Genomic DNA, 18,501 nt, shown 5'->3' with positions numbered 1-18,501 from the left:
CTAGATTTCAAAGAAGTAAAATTCTCAAAGGGTCATCTAACAGGAAAGTTATGTTTGCAATAAGCCATCTTCCACGCATCAAAGAGTTTCCTTGTTACCATTCAATTGTGATAAAACAGCACCCATGCCATAGGCACTTGCATCTACAGTGGCAAATGACTCTTTTACTTTAACATATGGTTACAATAATCGTGCTGCCACAATGCTTTGTTTGATACTTTCAAAGCTTTGCTGACAAGTGGTGGACCACTCAAAGTTAGAGTTACTTTTTTACGAAGAGACCTAAAACATTCAGTCATGGCAGCAAAATCCGTAATGAAATTGGAGTAGATCTCACAAATACCTAAGAAGGACCTTAATTGTTCTCTGTCAGTTGGATGTGGAGCTTTGATAATACCATCAACGATATTTGGTTTGGGTTTAACACCATTTGCAGTTAACACATGTCCTAAATACTCTGTTTCATTCACCCCAAAAATACATTTGTCTTCATAGATAGAGACTCCACTGAATTCTAAGTTTGACACAACCGTTTCTCTTTAGTTTCTGCAAAAATTAAAATGTTGTATTGGACTACAACAGCATTGAACACATTCACAAACATCATAGTCATAACTTTCCGAAAAACAGAAGTGGCTGAGGCTGGTCCAAATAGCATGCAGCAAAACTGTAATGTACCATACAGTGTAACGAATGCTGTAAGATGGCGACTCTGTTCATCCAGCTCCATCTGATGCTCCACCTCTAAAAGATTGAGTTTCAGGAACCACTTGGACTGACCTACAGTATTATTGGATCATCAGTGCATGACAATGGAAAATGTTCGACCCATATGGCATTGTTGACTGACCTCAAATCAAAGCATAACATTAACTCTCCAGATGTGTTTTTTGCTAAAAACAATTGGAGAAACCCACAAAGTACCATCAACAGGCTCTATTATTCCATCATTTCCTATTTTCTTTAAAATTGTAGAGAGTTACCTCCTCACACTAAGAAAGTACATTTTGTAGTTTAGGGAAGTAACTCAGATGGAGTGAGGGAGTTTGAAAAGAGGAGTAAAGGAAAGGGAATGAGTAAACAGGAGTCAGAAAAAAGTACTCACGGTGAACGAAAAGCAGTAACAGTGAGAAAAGGCGTATCAGGGTGACACAAGGGGAATGAGAGAAGAAAAAGATTAAAATAGAGGAAAAGTGACTAAGTAAGAGTGAAGGAAACAGAAAGGAAAAGAGAGGAAGGGTGAGGGAAAGAGAGTCAGGAAGAGAATAAAAGAGAAAGAGAGGGAGAGTGAATAACTAACAGAAAGTGAGGTAAGAGAATGGGTGTGATGTACAAAGAGGACAACATGAAGTGGGGAAGAGGAGTGAGATTGAGTAAAGGATAATGACAGTAAGGAAAGAGATATGAGGGTGAGGAAAGGAGAGTGAGAGAAAAAGAAACATATTAAGAGAAAGGAAAAATGAGTAAGTGAAACAGAAGGATTTTTTGAAAAAGAGAGGGAGGAAAAAGAACAGTGGTGGAGAGAAAGGGAGACAGTGAGAGAGAGAGTGAGTGAGGAACTTCCACATTAGAACAAATTGTTCTTATTTACTTAAAGTGTACAACATAGTTCCCCTTACAAATTAACAGCTCACTTTTTAAAATGATTTAGTACAGTGTCAATCACACGCCAGATATTCTAAACCAAAATCTCTGAAATGTATCTCAGACACTGCAACCACAAAATGGCCATGATTCCCTCCCATTTTTCACACATATCCATGTACATAACAAATGAAATTTCTTCCCACACAAATTCAAAATCAAACTAACATTTTAATTGGTTCTACATTTCAACATACCCCCACTGCTCTCTCTGCCTGTTAAAATGGTAACTCTCCATAGAACACCTATCTGAACTCAAAAGGTGAAAAGTTCATCGCTCAATGTAGCAAATCAATCAGTAAGTGTGTTTGAGTTCTCAATATACCAGCTTATCCTGTGCAATGTTGTTTTCAATGACTTTTTCTAAACCAATAGTATTATTCCTTTCACAAAACAATAGTATGCACCCTAGTTTTCAATGTTCAATTATCAGAAACCACCAATCATTTCTTATTTTTTCAAGTGAACAGAATCTCATCCACATTTTTTTCTAAACTGATATTTTTCAAAACACAACGGCTCTTTTTAGAGCCAACCAACATATAAACACTCAAACTTGTTATTTAACCGTTTTTATATTTTTTTAGACATGCGCGCAACGTGCGCGCACCTCGCGATTTAAAAAAAATAAAAAAATGTTTTTAGGGCCCTTTGGATTCCTTCAGGGACCCACTCTGGTACATTTCAGAGATTCTGCTCAAGAAAAACTGGTGTGTGATTGACACTGTTCAAAAGCATTTTTAAAGGTGAGTTAATAATTTGTAGGGGGATCTATGTTTGTGTAGTTTAAGTTAATAAGATAAATGTGTTCTAATGTGGAAGTCCCTCACTGTCCCTGTGTTTGTCTCTCCCACTGTTTAACTTTCTTTCCCTTTTCTCTGCTTTATATATCTTCCCTTACTGACACTGTCTTTCATTGGATTTTAATTCTTAATTTCCCAATTAGTGTTTATGCTACTCAATAAAGATATAGGGTGTGCTCTTGCAATGAGAAAGGAATGTAATGTCTTGCTTATATATATGGTCTCTGTTCTGCCTCTAAAATATAGTTTTTGCTTGCATCATGTTCTTTTCTGTGTGTACTATAGCTCTCTCTCTTTCTGGCATATTGTTATGTGACTAAGATCACACTGTGCATCATGATTCATTTAACATGAATCTGGATGAATAATTTGCTTAGTTGATGTGTTTAAAAATATGGTAATGATTTATTCTTGAAGTGAGTAAGACTATAGGACATATAAAGCTAGACAGACCTATGAAGAATGTGTGTCAGGCCTCATAATTTCCCAATTACTCTCTATGCTGTGCAATAAAGATATAGGGTGTGCTCTTGCAATGAGAAAGGAATGTAATGTCTTGCTCATATATATGGGCTGTGTTCTGCCTGTAAAATATAGTTTTTGCTTGCATCATGTTCTTTTCTGTGTGCACTATAGCTCTCCCTCTGTGTGGCATATTGTCATGTGTCTAAGATCACACTGTGCGTCAAGGTTCATTTTAGATGAATCTGACTGAATAAGTTGCTTAGTTCATGTGTTTAAAAATGTGGTAATGATGTATTCTTGATGTGAGTTAGGCTATAGGACATGCAGAGCCAGACAGTCCTATACAGAATGTGTGTCAGGCCTCTTAATTTCTCAATTAGTCTCTATGTTGTGCAATAAAGATACAGGGTGAGCTGTTGAAATGGGAAAGGAAAGCAATATCTTGCTTATATATATATTGTCTCTGTTCTGTTTCTAAAATATAGTTTTTGTTTGCATCATGTTCTTTTCTGTGTGCACTCTAGCTCTCTTTCTCTGTCTGGCATATTGTTATGTGTCTAAGATCACACTGTGTGTCATGATTCATTTAAGATGAATGTGGCTGAATAATTTGCTTAGTTGATGTGTTTAAAAATATGGTAATGATGTATTCTTGAAGTGAGTAAGGCTATAGGACATATAAAGCTAGACAGACCTATGCAGAATGTGTATCAGGCCTCTTAATTTCCCAATTAGTTTCTATGCTGTGCAATTAAGATATAGGGTGTGCTCTTGCAATGAGAAAGGAATGTAATGTCTTGCTTATATATATGGGCTGTGTTCTTCCTGTAAAATATAGCTTTTGCTTGCATCGTGTTCTTTTCTGTCCCTCTGTGTGGCATATTGTCATGTGTCTAAGATCACACTGTGCGTCTAGATTCATTTAAGATGAATCTGGCTGAATGGCATCAATTGGTGACATCTTAATCCTCTTAACTCTCCTCAGGGGTCTCACTGACACTTAGTCCTTTTGAACCCACAATAATAAGAAGTTGGCACAGAAGCTGAAATTTAAAAGATCATTTTTATTAAACTCAAATGAGTTGAGACTAAGTCTCATAGGGGCTTTATGTATGTGAGGGTTACATACTCAACATAAAACTGAGGGGCACTCCTGGCACATGTAAGCATGCAAAATGACTAAGTTGGGCATGTAAAATGTGTTTGCTTAGCAAACTGTGAGGAGAATTACTACTCCATATAGCAGCAAAAATAGTCTGGCAGTTATATTAGTATAGCATGTGTATTCTATTAGCTACGCTCTTGTGGGCATGTATGGAGTGGAGGATGCCAAGCATAGTTTGTGTCTAGGCAGTCTAGAAGAACAGTTAACAGAAAGGTAGGGCAGAGCACATGGCAAACAAAATGGCAGCCAGAAATACAAAATGGGTGCCATGTTAAATCTTTTTCTTCTGTGCGTGTAGTCTCACACCCTCTGCTTGTACCATTTTCATTCTGTTTTCACTATCTTCCCCTCTGTGTGCTTTATTTAGCCTCTGTATGTTACATTTCTTTCAATGTTTCCTGCATTTCTTCTGTGGTGTATTATTTCACTGACTGTGTGTACCTTCTCTGTGTTTGCTTGCACCATCCGTGTCTCTCCTTGAAGTATGTCACCCTCTCTGTGCACCATCTTTACTTTCTGTGTGTGCACTATAGCTCTCCCTCTGTCTGGCATATTGTCATGTGTCTAAGATCACACTGATTCAGAAAAGGGGGTGGTGATGAACAGAGTGTCTGAATTAAGCAGACCACTCTTACCCAGTCCAAAGATCAGGGCTTGATCCATCACCGTTATTTATCTCACTGCACCATCCCAGCTCAGAACCTGGCTATATGCAAATCAGTCTGTCCCTGGCCCAGTGCATCATGGGAACAGGGCAGACTAAACTACCAAGCCAATTCTTCACCAGAAAGGAGACAAGCTACGGGGACTGGTTTCTGGCATTTCAGCCATCTTCGGCCCGGCTTGCTTGAATCCTGATGGTGCAGTGAGAAAGGGACTCATGTCTGAGTATACCCTGCCACACCTATAGTGGCCAAAAACGATTCAGAAAAGGGGTGGTGATGAACAGAGTGTCTGAATTAAGCAGACCACTCTTACCCAGTCCAAAGATCAGGGCTTGATCCATCACCGTTATTTATCTCACTGCACCATCCCAGCTCAGAACCTGGCTATATGCAAATCAGTCTGTCCCTGGCCCAGTGCATCATGGGAACAGGGCAGACTAAACTACCAAGCCAATTCTTCACCAGAAAGGAGACAAGCTACCGAGGACTGGTTTCTGGCATTTCAGCCGTCTTCGGCCCGGCTTGCGTGAATCCTGATGGTGCAGTGAGAAAGGGATGAAAATATGTATCCTGTGGCACAAGATGCATTCCATTCATGCACTCCTTTCCAAACTTTCATATAATTCCATACACTTTTTGAATGTTCATTAGTTCATTTATTCACAGCAAAGTTTTTTTGACAGTTCATTATTTTCATGAATGTTCAAAACATTTAATATTCGTTTTTTCAAATTGCTAGTAGTGCCCAATGCATTTCAAGCTAATCGCCCTTCCTCAGGGGACTTCCATTATATCTAGAAACAGTAATTATAAATCTAAGTTAGTATCTAAATGAAACATGACACTTCATGTCAAAGGCAAGGGTTCTCCATGCATAATGCAAAAACATAATGCAAAAACATAGTGCAAAATCATGATGTGTTATATGCTGCCCCATGTTATGTGATTCCAAGTGAAATTGACTGCATATATTAACAAGAAACTGTGTTTGTTAACAGAAAAAAGGAACGTGAAGCCCAGAACTGGGCACTGACCTTAAGTCGTGTAATGCGACGGTCGCGAGTAATTAGCTGTAAAACGTGAGAGAACTGGGATTAGAAAAACGTAACGTGACAAAAAGTGTCTCGTTTTACAATATGCTGACGAGCCATCTCTTACCGGGGTAATCGAGTCGGCGAGCTTCCCTCGCTGTGCTTGGCGTGCGGCACTCTATCTGGCCGCCTCTATGGTTTAAAACACTATGGTTACTGCGTGTGTGTATTCGTGAGAGACGGGCGTAGTCACAAACGACGGACTAAGTCGGCAAAAAAAATAATAATTGAAAAATACGGTGTGCCACGGCAAACGTGTATGGGGAGCAAGCGTAAACTGTAAAAATTATTAAAAAGGGTAATTAAGGGAGAACAGATATACATAGCAGAACGCACGTAAATGTTGCGTGTTCGAAAATGATGTATTCTGGTGAGCTAGATACACATCATGTAAACAAGTGAAGTACATCTGGTGTATACATTTCCACAAAGTCGATAATCAATTCATAAATAACAATGAAGGTCCAGCCTTTCGTTGAGTCCTTTTGGCTGTAGGGTACATAGGTAGTCTATCCAGAAGATTTCTCTGCGTAGTAGATAACTGTTGTTATCTCTGCCTGGAAGGGTTGGTACTTTTTCTAGAATACAGAATTTCAATTGGCTTACATTGTGTTTGGCATCATTGAAATGTACAGCTATTGTAGATTTGTCGTTTTTCAACCGGATATTGCTCTTATGTTCAATAATTCTGGTTTTGATTTTTCTTTGTGTTTTACCTACATATGAGAGACCACATGGGCATCTCAACATGTAGATAACGTTTAAAGTGTCACATGTTCCAGTAACCTTTAGTTTTATGGGAGTGCCTTTGGTAGGGTGATTGATTGTGTTGCCTTTGATAATTGCTGAACAATTGCCACAATTATAACATGGTAACGTGCCTTTGTGTGCACCATGTTCTGTTTGTTTTGTTTCTTTTACTAGAAAGGGACTCATGTCTATGTATACCCTGCCACACCTACAGTGGCCAAAAACGACTCAGAAAAGGGGGTGGTGATGAACAGAGTGTCTGAATTAAGCAGACCACTCTTACCCAGTCCAAAGATCAGGGCTTGATCCATCACCGTTATTTATCTCACTGCACCATCCCAGCTCAGAACCTGGCTATATGCAAATCAGTCTGTCCCTGGCCCAGTGCATCATGGGAACAGGGCAGACTAAACTACCAAGCCAATTCTTCACCAGAAAGGAGACAAGCTACCGGGGACCGGTTTCTGGCATTTCAGCCGTCTTCGGCCCGGCTTGCTTGAATCCTGATGGTGCAGTGAGAAAGGGACTCATGTCTGAGTATACCCTGCCACACCTATAGTGGCCAAAAACGATGATGCAGAGAGAGGGTGAGGTGGTTCAAGCAAAGATATATATAGTGGAACCAGACACAGACATGGTACATACAGAGGATAGATGGCGTAGGGCTGCAGGCAGAGGGACAGACGGTGCAGTCACAGAAAAGATGGTGCAAAGAGAGGGTGAGATGGTTCAAGCAGAGACACAGACAGTGCAAGCAGACACAGATATGGTACTCACAGAGGATAGATGGTGGAGGTCTGTAGGCAGAGGGCAGATAGTGCAAGCAGACACAGACATGGTACATACAGAGGATTTATGGTGTAGGGCTGCAGGCAGAGGGACAGATGCTACAGTCATAGAAAAGATAGTGTAGAGAGAGGATGAGATTGTTCAAGCAAAGATATACATAGTGGAAGCAGAGACAGACATGGTACACATTGAGGATAGAAGATGGAGGGCTGTAGGTAGAGGGAGAGATAGTGCAAGCAGACACAGACATGGTGCATACAGAGGATAGATGGTGTAGGGCTGCAGGCAGAGGGACAGATGGTGCACACACAGAAAAGATGGTGCATAGAGAGGGTGAGATGGTTCAAGCAGAGACACAGACAGTGCAATCAGACACAGATATGGTACTCACAGAGGACAGATGTTGGAGGTCTGTAGGCAGAGGGACAGATAGTGCAAGCAGATACAGACATGGTACATACAGAGGATTGATGGTGTAAGGCTGCAGGCAGAGGGACAGATGTCACAGTCATAGAAAAGATAGTGTAGAGAGAGGGTGATAGGGTTCAAGCAAAGATATACATAGTGAAAGCAGACACAGACATGGTACACACAGAGGATATATGGTGTAGGGCTGCAGGCAGTGGGACAGATAGTGTAAGCAGACACAGACATGGTACATACAGAGGGTAGATGGTGTAGGGCTGCAGGCTGAGGGAGAGATGGTGCAGTCATAGAAAAGATGGTGCAGAGAGAGGGTGAAATGGTTGAAGTAGAGACACAGAGGTGATGTAGTTGTAGTAAGTCCTATGCAGTATGTGTTTCAGGCTTTTTAATTTTCAAATTGTGTTTATGCTGTGTAATTTAGATGCTTGGTGTGCTGTTGAAATGCAAAAGCAACTGTGTCTGTAGCATGTAGTAATCATTTCAGTGAATTTCATTTGTACATTTTTCAGTCACACCGTGACTCGCTACACAGCTTTAAATTCATTTAATTGTCCTAAATCCTGAAACTCCATTCCTAGAAAAATATTGCAAACTCTTGCAACACAAATGCAGTGTTGTAAACTCTGAAAGAATATATCCAGCAAGATTTCCTACAGTGTGAGTCATATCACTTCCTCAGTCTATGTGTTTTAAGACATGTGAAAACATGTACTCATGGAGTGAGTTAGACTTTAGGACATGCAGTGTTTTATAATCCTAGCCCTTGCATGATACCATACACTGCCGAAGCACAACTGTATTTCTCTAAAGTCCGAAATATCTATCCCACCATGACTTTCTACACTGTCTAAACAGTACTGTACTGTTCTGAACCACGAAACACCATTCTTAGCAAATTACCCAACACTTTTAAAACACCATTGCACTGCCACAAACTCAGAAACAGCACTCACTGCATGATTTCCTACTCTGTTCAGACACTTTTGCTGTATCTTCATCTTACTTATGAAGTGAATCAGTGTTTACATGATATAGTTGTTCTAATTGCTATATAGTATGTTAGTAGTGGTCTATAACATGTTTTTTTCTTCATAATAGATTGTTATTATCTACAGAAAGAAAAAACAATATGCCTACCAAGGATACTAAAAGAAGAAAATATAAGCAGGCTTTATTTTCCAAGAAAACACAATTACAAGATGTATCTAAACAGCATTGTATAGAGAAAAGGAAGAATGCTCCTGGTAAGACAACAAAGGATTTTTTAATGAAATTAACTGCAAGGAAAAAAATTTGGATAATGTGGAAAAGATTAACAAAACATCTGTAAGAGGAAAGAAGAAGGACTTAAAAAAGAAAAATGTTGCAAAAGTGTCTGACGATCATAATGGCTCTAGTAATAGACTCAAAAATCAGTTTGTCGACATTCGTAAGAGAATGTTTTATAACAGAGTAGTATTAAATTTATTGAAAAGTGAAAAGACTTCTAAAAGGAAAACAGCTTTTTATAAGCAAAAAAAAGAATTGAAAGTATTGTTGATCAGGCGTTTGAATTAAAAAAGAAATTGTTTATTTTAGTAATCAATAGACTTCGTACAATAGACAAGGCAATTCATCTTTTGAAAGCCAAAAGTAAGTGGAAAAGAGTAATTAACAGAACTAATTTTTGTAATGTTTTTTCTGGAGAATGGAAGCATAGTTCAAGTTCAGAGCCATTTTTTAATAAAGAGGCTTACTTTCACACTAATGATTTGTTGCATGCAGTTGACACCAGTGGTCTAGCATATGAGGTGAAGGATGGTTGTCCGATTGAAAAAGAGAAAATTGTCCCAAGAAATGCAGAAGAGGTGTTAGTTGATGAAGTTTTAGGGAGATGTCCTAAGTTTCCAGTGTACACTTGGAATTGTAGTACTATTTGTAGTGTACGACAGGATTCAATTGATTTTTTCCGCAATTTCTTACCTAAGTATACTAAGAAAAGTATTAAACAGAAGGTTAAGATGTTGCAAGAATTAGACCCCTTCCAAGTGAGAGAAAAAACTGGTTTGCAAGGTCATTCTCTGGCTTGTCTTTCTAAAAAAGGATGCCAGAGTGTTTGTCACCATTTTAGGATGTTAGCAGTGCACCATACTGAAGTGAGGAAATTAGTGAGAAGGATGTATTATTCAAAAAGTCCAGCACTTAATCTAAAACAGTTAAACTGTGCTCTTTTACATGGATCTGTTTTAGATGGAAAGAAATTGAGGTTAGTTACTTTTGTGAAAAAGAGGACAGTGCAGAAACTGAAATAGTAATAGAAGGAAATGTGGAAGAAAATGCACAACATTTTAGTACAGAAAATTTTGACCAAGAAATTACAAGGTCTAATGTGATTTCAGAAGAAAGGCACACTTTTTCTTGTATTTGTTGTACAAGAATTCATTATAAAAATCAGACCAGATTAGTTGATCTATATTTAAATAGTGAAAAGGAGAATAATAATGAGTGGGAGGATTTTGAAACTTATTTGTTGGTAGAAGATTCTTTTGATTTGGGTTCTGATCAACGTATTTGTAAATATTGTTATAATAAATTAAATGAAAACAAAATGCTAGCTAGAGCTGTGCATAATAATCTTGAGTTGGTAAATATTCCTTCTGAACTGATGGATTTAAATATTTATGAGTCTATTCTGATTCAATGTGTGCATCCATTTCAGGCTATTGTTCGTATGGAGCCTAAGACAGGGAAATTGCCTCCTTCTGATTTACAGAGAGGATTAAAGGGAAGAGTTGTATATTGCCTGTACATGGCCAGGACGCCGCGGGCTAAGAAGGAGCTCAAACTTATATGGTAAGAGCCAGAATATAGCGGTAAAGAGATTACGGGAGGCTCTAGTATTTATAACCTCGGGGCGAGATAGTGGGTAACTAAACCCCATTATTGAATTGTGATTACAGGGATAAGAATAACAATAAGCCTGTGGGATTTGACCTCAATAACTTTGGAAAATGTTGTCAAGTTGCAATCAATGGAGGTAATCGCCCTCATACCCTAATATAGATCATTGATACGTAGGACAGGTTAATACTGTCTATGCAGAATTAGTGCAAATTAGCCTTACTAATAAGGGTGTAATATATTTTTAGGCATGCAGCCTCAATAGAATTGATTAAGCAGCCAGGTTAATACGGCAGCTCAGAAAAACTCTGATTTTTGGGAAGGAAATATTTACAATACTGGAGGGAACCATCAATAAGGTAGGAACTTGTTCCATTGGCAGGCAACAGTTGAATTAATGATCTCTATATATACGTCACCTGAACAATGGGTCTGGACTATTTTGACCATTATATTTCCTTTTTAAGGGTTAACCCTGATTTTGTGAAGGTACCAGCATCTTATTTTGATGCACATTTTTCTTTTATCACTAGCACTTGGGTTGTACAAAATATCTGTAAATTATTGCGGTAAATAATGGGTCTAGAGAATACTAATAGACACCACAAGCAATCATGTATCATTGCAACTAGTGCTTAACTTATGAGATATGTCAACACTGTGTTTTAAATAGTAGCATGTTACAATGCACCTATGTTTCTTTACGGTCTTGACACGGTCTTCATGAGAATGGTGGTTGGTTTTTAGAACCATGTGTAAGAATATGATTACAAATATACGTTCTTTGTATTATTTCCAGCCTTGACGAAGCCGTAGGTGTCGTGAACCTAGGCGAAACGCGTTGGCGCAAGGAGTGGAGTTTTGTGGAATAAAAGATATCTGGCATAACACCATTATTTAGGAGTTGCAGCTTGGACTTATAATTTGCAATTGCATTTAAATTTTCTGTGTGCTCCGGGGCATTGTGTTTTATGTGATTTCAACTTTGGTTGATAACTAGTGGAGGAGGGGTGTTGTCTCCCAAAATTCTTGGATGCACCAGCATTATAACCAGAGGAATTAGAATTATATGCTTAAATTCTATATGAGCGCAAGTTACCAGCAACATCCGAAAGTATATACATCTGCAGAATATTTCGGCAAGGGACTTTATGAATAAAGTCCAAGAGAAAGGCACTGTTTTGAAATCTCAGCTAATTAATCTCATGGCATGTCAGCGTGGTACTAACGAGTATTGGTACCATCGTCATGGGGAATTGAAATGTATGGTAAGAAACTTAGGAACTACTACATGGTTCCATACTCTAAGCTGTGCTGAGTATGCTTGGGGAGATTTACTTCAATTTCTCCGAGAGGCAAATGCAAACATAGAAAATATAGAATACAAGACACCTGGAGAATTGTGCTCTTTGGATCCTGTTAATGTAAGCAGGTATTTCAATCATAGATTTGAAGCTATGATGTCTTTTATCACAAACAAAGAAAATCCTCCTCTTGGAGAGGTTCTGGATTTCTTTTGGAGAAAGGAGTATCAAGCAAGAGGTGCTCCTCACATACATATGCTGCTATGGATGAAAGATGCTCCCAAATTTGGAACAGATTCGGATGAGACAGTGATGAGTTTTATTGAACAGTATTCTACATGTGCTGTTCCTAAAAACACAGAACAAAAGAATTTAAAACATCAAGTCTTGCGGTTTCTAACCCATCATTGTGGAAAATACTGTCGTCGAAAATATAAATTTAAGGACAAGTTCTACACAAAATGTCGTTTTGGATTTCCACGACCAGTAATATCAAAAGAAAGAGTGAACAATTTTATGTCATCTTTGCGACATACTGTGACAAGAAAATCACCGAAAAATACCTACAACTTAAGAAGAAATGAAGAGTCAAAGTATATCAATGACTATAACCCAGTCATTTTGTCCATGTGGAATGCAAACATGGATATTCAATATGTTGCTGACAACTCCATTGCTGTGGCTCCATATGTAACTTCTTACATTGCGAAATCTGAAAAGACAGAACTAAAGGAAATGTGGTAAGAAATTTCTCATGAAAAGAGCCTAAGCAAGAAATTGTACAGCTTCAGTTTGAAGATGTTGTCTCATCGGGAAATCGTAGCATGTGAATGTTCAGATCGCTTATCATCTCCAAGTCTATATGCCAAATCTAGAACAATCATTTGGGTGAGTTTAGGTCTTGCAAGAACACAAAAGCGAGTTTTGAAATCTGTACAAGAAATTGAGTATTTAGCAGAGAGAGAACCAAACAGTACAGATATTTTGAAGACAAATATGTTTTACACATACTATCCAAATAGAAGTAATCATCTTGAGAATGTTTGTCTCTATGAAGTACTGCAAAGCTATACTTTTAAGAAGAACATTACAGAAGATATCAATAAAGGAGTATATGCTGTGATTGGATCTGGAGGATGTCTGGTGAAACAAAGAAAAGGAAATTTGATTAATCATCAAAAACTGAGTTGTGAAACTCCTGACAAAAGGGAATTTTACTATTTAGCTCATTTGCAACTCTTTAAGCAATGGCTGACAGAAGAGGAACTACTTGGAGATTTTCTCAGTTATGAAGATTCATTCAACGCAATCAAAAATACTATAGAATGTCCTGTTTTTACTAATGATCTCCAAATGTTGAACAAGGAAATACAGCAAGAAGCTACAATTGCAGCAGAGATTGCTAGAGACAGTTCTCATGACAGTCAAAGTTCTGCTTCGTTGAGTCAGGATCCACTAGGAGGACCAATTATCCTAAATGAAGCAGCCACTGCCATGGATGAGGTGGAAAGAGCAATTGAACAAGCTCAGGAGGATGTAATAGACTTAGAAAAATTGGAAAAGCAACTAAATGTTGAGCAAAAACAAAAATATGATGAAGTGACAGAGCAGATTGAGCATGGTTTATGTGAGAAAAAAGAGTGCTCATGTACGTCATTTAAACCTGTCCGACTGCATGTAAGTGGAGAAGCAGGAACTGAAAAAGGTTTTCTTATTAAAGCAATTACAACTTATCTACAGAAAATAACTGAATCGTCACTCTCTTGTGTTGTGACCGCACATAACATTAGAGGGATTACTTTACATCATTTATTGATGCTGCCAGTAGAGCACGATAATAAATTAGAATACCACAATCTATCTGGAGAAGCTTGTTGTGAAGTTTCCAGATTCCTGAAAAAAATGAAACTTCTGATTATTGATGAGGTAAGCATGGTATCAAATTTAATGCTTGCCTTTGTGCATTTAAGAATGTAACAAATTCTTAAAACCGAATATGATGTGTTATTTGGAGGCAAACACGTCATCATCAGCTAACTCCTGTGAAAGGACAACCAGTATTTAAAACCTTACACATGAAGATACCAGGAAGTGCTTGGGAAGCATTGGAAATGTTAATATTTGGTCATATTTTGAATATTCAGAACTCATTCAAAATATGCGTCAAGCAAAGGATGCTGATTATAAAATTATTCTTCAAGATATAAAAATTGGAAAGCTAAGTGAACATGGCAAAAAAGCTTTACAGGCACAATTACTTTCAAGTTTGTTTCCAAAGGAAAATGTTGGTGCAGAGAATATATATAGAAAAATTGCTGAAAGTAAATCAGTGATATGCTTAATGCCAACTCTGAAAGAATGTGCAATCTTCAACGAAAAAATGTTGAAGTTAGAAAATCAAGAAATTATAAAATTGGAAGCTGTTGATAGAATAGAGCATGAAGGAGCTCTTTTTGTCACAAAATTTGAAGTCAAAATTGGATTCTTTAGAGAAATCAATATCTAAACCGGCTGGTTTAGAAAAGAATCTATATGTATGTTTAAATTGTCGGATAATTTTACGGCGTAATTTACATGTGGAAAGAGGTTTAGTAAATGGAGCAATGGGACATATTGTTGGTTTTCTGAATTACCCAAATAGAGATGAGATTGAAATTTTGAAAATCAAATTTGATGATATTGAAGAAGTACAACAATTGAGTCGTTGTTTGACTCGATTTTTGCTAGTAAAAGATTTATATGTCCGCTGAAAACAGTGTCCTGTTTGTTTGGCATATGCAGTGACTATTCATAAATCACAAGGTTTGAGTGTAGATAGTGCTTTGGTGAATATTGGAACCACTTTGTTCAAAGAGGGTATGGCATATGTAGCGTTATCTCGAGTCAGAACTCTATCTGGATTATACTTGATTGATTTTGATGAGACAAAGATTAGTGCAGAGCTGAATTGTGCGAAAGAGTTTAATAGGTTAAGAAGAGACTATGCTCCTCATTTACCTCAATATCCTTTATTTGAAAAGGTTGTGGTACGTTGAAAAATAAGATTGGAGAAAAATTGTAGTGAGGTTGTAGAGAAGAGAAAAAAAATTAGATGAACCAGTAATTGCAAGGAAAAAGGATAGTATTGAAGGTTGTTGGATTTCAGTTTGAAAACAGTACTGGTGTCAACTGCTATGCTAATGTAGTGGTTCATGTTGTTTTCTTTCTTCAAACTTTACAGCAACAGATTATTGAAAATCGGAATCAAAGATTTTGTTGTTTGTTGATTTCTGTGTTTGAGAAATGTAGCAGTGATAAAAAAAAATAGAAAGTGTTTCTGATATTCGAAATGTTTTAGACATCTGTTCCGGAGTAAATAAATTTTCACAGAATATTCAGCAATATTGTCAGGAATTTCTTATGTATATGCTTGTTGTATTGCAAGATGAAGGTATAGATATTGAAAATATATTTGATGTATTTTATAAATGGCAACATGACTGTGATAATTGTTTGTTTTCAAGTAGTACTCAAATAGACACAGAAAGATTTATATATTTGACATTACCAGACAGCAAATCAGTGACTTTTAATAATCTAGTTAGAGAAGCAAATCAAAACATGGTTTGTTCCCAATGTAACTCAGAAATGTTATCAACATTATTTATTCAAAGATATGGACAGTATGTAATTTTAATGTTCCAACAATGCAGACCTGACGGAACAAAATTGACAACTTTAATTAAAAAGTTTGTGGCTTCTCAAATATCAATTTCAGGAAGAACTTTTGTAACTGTAGCAATTATTTTCCATGATGGTTCTTCTACGACATCAGGGCATTATATAGCTTACTTAAAATGTACAAAAAGCTGGACTCATTGTAATGACACTCATTTACCTTTTAAACAACGTTTGCCTTTTGACTTACCAAATTCTTACCTAGTGTTTTTACAACCCAGATGTTAGGGAAAACAATTGGCCTAGAAAAATTAGTGCTGTAAAAAAAGGTTAATCTGCTGCTGAGAATTACTTTATAAGTCAGAGTGATCAAGATTAAAAAAAAACTTAAACTTATCATAGAGGTAGTGTAAGTGTATCATATAGCGAGTGATATGGGTATTACATGAAATGTTGATCATGAGTGAGGCAGTGGAGATTTAGATTTGTTGTAGTTGTTGAAGATGTTGATGATATGTTTTATTCCCTTGTAGAGGTTTATTTTAATGGTATACAGCTCCTTGGTGAAATAAGGGGTGAGAAGAGTATGATTGGCATACCAAATGATGTTGAGGTTCTGATAGCATGCTATTTGTTTAAGGTTCAATGTTCATGATAAATACTATCGGGTGGAGATATAACCATTGTTAGATGGTCGAAAAGATGTGGGTGCTTTTGTTTCAGAAGGTCGGGAGATGGATGTTTAAGAGTACTATTAAGTAACTTCCAAACTAAGGATTTCGCAGATTCTATTTGGACATGAGGAATAGTATCACAAACAAATGACTATTTGGAGTAAATGTTATTAGCATATGTTTGGACATTACTTTATTTACAGTGTATAAGAAAGAAGTAGTATTGTTTTATTACTTTGTGAATATTTTTCACATTCTATATTCATGTCTGAAATTGCTGTTTGAAAAATACATTTAAGATATGTTTCTTTCTAATTGTTACATTATCAATGAAAATGTTGAATGGGTTTTTTAGCACAATCGTTTTGATTGTGTTTTTTTGCCTGCTGTCATATGATGAGTTGTATTGAACTCACTGTTTTCAGTGAAATTCAATATATTCTGAGAACAGCAAAATAAAATATATAACATATTGTACAAATTATTTTGTATTTTGTATTGTGAAAAATATATTATAACTCAATTGTTTTTTCTCTTCCACAGATATTATATTTAGGTAAGTTCAACAAAAAATAGTTCTCATTACTTTTTTATTTCTATTTCTCTTTATCCTTTCTTCACTGTCTCTCTTACTTCTTTACCTTACCTCATCTTACTCTTCTTCCCTCTTTTTACTTATTCCCGTTCATTCACCTTTACCCTGTTTCTCTCACCATCGGTACTCTTCCTTCACCCTCACTCATCTTGTCCAACTCCCTCTTTCCTCTATCTGTTCCTCACTTCTCTTTCTTATCTTCCTCGATCACTACCCTTGTCTTGCTGTTTCGATCAGTCTCTTGTCACTGCCCCCTTATTCTCTTTCCTTCATATGATCACTGAGTGACTTTCACTCACTCCACTTCTTTCAGTTTCTTACTCCCTTTTGCTCACCACCCTTTTTTCCATTCGTGCCTAAGTTTGTTCCTCTGTGTAAGTCAGTTTAACTGATTTACTTCTTCAGAGTCCTTCACTTTCCCTCTGTTTCTCTATTTTACGGTCTCCCTCTCTCTACCAGTCTTCCTTTTCTTTTCTCTCTCTTTCCATAAATCCTTCTCTCTCACTTACCTCTTTTTCCTTTCTCTTAATATGCTTCTTTTTCCATCACTCACCTTTATATCCCTTCCCTCACTGTCACTGCCCTTCATTCAATCTGAGTCCTCTTCCTCCATTTAATGTTCTCTTCTGTCTGCATCACTCTTATTCTATTTCTCTTGCACCCATTCCCTCACTCTCCCTCATACTCTTTCGCTCACCCCATCTGTCGATTGCCTTCCCTTATTCCCCATACCTCAATCCCTTTTCGTAACTCTCATTCCTTTATTCTCTCAATCCATTTCTCTTGTACTGTCTCACGTTCTCTCTCACTCTCTCCCTCTGTTTGTTCCTCACCCTTTCTTTCTTTCCCTTTCTGTTTCTTTCACTTCTACTTACTTTTGTATTATGAAATATATATTATAACTCACATTTTTCTTGTCTTTTACAGATACTATATCTATATAAGAATATTCTATTAAGTTGTCATTATTTATAAGGTAAGTATGACAAAAAGAAAATACTTTTACTTCATGCTATTTCTTGTCTTTCTCTCTTTCCCATTCTTTAATCTCTCTCTTACTCCTCTTCCTCTACTCATCTTAGTCTCCTTTTCCTATTGTTATCACTGGCCTTCATTGACTTTTATAGTATTTCTGTCACTATCAGTACTCTATCTTTACCCTCACTCACCTTGTACAACTTCCTCTTTCCCCTGTCTGTCTTTTATTTCTGTTTCCTATCTTCCTCCATCACTACCCTTGTGTTGCTGTATTGCTTAGTCTCTTCTTACTCACCCCTTACTCTCTTTGCATAACATCATCTCTCATTCACCTTGACTCACTCCCCTTCTTTCACTCCTTCACTCTCTTTTGCTCTCTCCCCTTCCTTTATACCCTTCCTTATTCCCCTTTCCTCCATCCGTCTCTAAGTCTCTTCCTGTGTCCCAGTCACTATAAGTGCCTCACTCCCTCACAGTCCCTCTCTCTCCCTCTCTTTCTCTCTCCTCCTGTGTGACTCACTCTGTCTACAAATCTACCTTTTTTCCTGTGTCTTTCTATAAATTCTTCTCTCTCACTCACTACTTTTTCCTCTATCTTAATATTGCTTCTTTTTC

This window comes from Lissotriton vulgaris, chromosome 4_1 (genome assembly GCF_964263255.1).
Source record: "Lissotriton vulgaris chromosome 4_1, aLisVul1.2, whole genome shotgun sequence".
Lineage (NCBI taxonomy): Eukaryota > Metazoa > Chordata > Amphibia > Caudata > Salamandridae > Lissotriton > Lissotriton vulgaris.
This window is presented reverse-complemented; position numbering follows the sequence as displayed.